The sequence below is a fragment of the Phocoena sinus genome, chromosome 4 (genome assembly GCF_008692025.1).
Source record: "Phocoena sinus isolate mPhoSin1 chromosome 4, mPhoSin1.pri, whole genome shotgun sequence".
NCBI classification, from domain to species: Eukaryota; Metazoa; Chordata; class Mammalia; order Artiodactyla; family Phocoenidae; genus Phocoena; species Phocoena sinus.
The window spans coordinates 737,633-739,165 of record NC_045766.1 but is presented as its reverse complement, the minus strand read 5'-3'; the positions used below and the strand labels follow the sequence as shown (position 1 = coordinate 739,165).

Genomic DNA, 1,533 nt, shown 5'->3' with positions numbered 1-1,533 from the left:
TATGGTCACACCATCCTTCGTGCACCTTTGGTATTTCCTTAACACCTGTGTTAGGCCTTTATAACAAATGTCATAGACTGTGTGGCTTAAACAACAGACATTTATTCTCACAGTCCTGGGGGCTGAAGTCGAAGATCAAGGCACCACTGATGTGGTTCCTGGTGAAGGATCTCCCGTACTCCTTGCTCATTCTCCTGCTCCGGATTATTCCTTATACACACCAAATGAGATACGCCCCAGGGCCTTTGCACTTGCTGTTCCCTCTGTCTGGGTGCTCTTTACTTGAGCACTGCTGGCTCCCTCACTGTTTTCAAGTTTCCATTCAAATGTCATCTGATCACTCTGTCTCTTTATTCTCCCATTTTTCTCTAGTTCCTTTCCCTAATTAATCTTGCTCCGTAGCACAGATCGCAACCTGATTATCATTACTTATTCATACAGGTATTGTCTTATTTCTCCTATTGGAATGTCAGCTCCATCAGGGCAGAGTTTTTGTCCTATTCACCACAGTAATCTCAGAATCTAGAACAGCACCTGGCACTGTCATGAAAAGGAAAGAAAGACACCCTTTTCACGAAGATGGCGCTGAAGGCGCAGAAGGAAACCCCGCCCCTCCCAAAACTGCAGCCAATGCAAAGGCTTTGAAGGCCAAGAAAGCAGTGTTGAAAGGCGTCCACAGCCACAAAAAAAAAAAAAAAAAAAAATCCAGATGTCACCTACCTTCCGGCAGCCCAAAACATTGCAGGAGGCAGCCCAAATATCCTCGAAAGAGCGCCCCTGGGAGAAACAGGCTTGACCGCTATGCCATCATTAAGTTCCCCCTCACCACCCAGTCAGCCATGAAGAAGAGAGAAGACAGCAACACACTTGTGTTCGTTGTGATTGTCAACACCAACAAGCACCAGATTAAACAGGCTGTGAAAAATCTCTATGACATTGACCCGGCCAAGGTCAATGCCCTGATCAGGCCTGATGGAGAGAAGGCATATGGTCCACTGGTTCCTGACTATGATGCTTTGGATGTTGCCAACAAAATTGGGGTCATCTGAGCTGAGTCCAGCCAGCTCATCCTAAATATGAACATTTTCACTCTTGAAAGAAAGAGAGGAAGGAAGGAAGGGAAGAAGGAAAGAAAGAGGCACATTTCCAGCCTACTTAGAATGACAGGGGATCTGATCTGATAAACATCATCTGGTGGAAATTATGGTCATTTTGATGATGAAGAGAAAAAGAAGTGGTTCTACATTAAGAGATTCTTTCTTGGACTTTGTGAAAGACTCAGAAACTATCTTTTCCTCAAGTGGAGTTTCTTTCTTCATGGATATTAGCAACATGAATTTAATTGGCAAAGTGTTAATGGAGGTAAATGCGCATTTCTTTTAAATAGTAAAAGAAAATTCCTTGAGCCTTTTGTTTTTTATTGCTTGTGTCTTGCCAAATGTCTCTGCATAACCTCCAGCCTTGGGTGGTGGCGATTAGGAGGACTTGGTGGTGTGGCCTGGAGCTAAAGCTGTAGGTGATATGAAGTCATCC

General features: G+C 44.2%; 1 pseudogene; it reads left to right on the top strand.

Annotated features, from left to right (window-relative positions):
- Positions 1–579: 579 nt before the first annotated feature.
- On the top strand, positions 580–1,049 carry LOC116753386 (annotated as a pseudogene).
- The last annotated feature ends 484 nt before the right edge of the window (positions 1,050–1,533 follow it).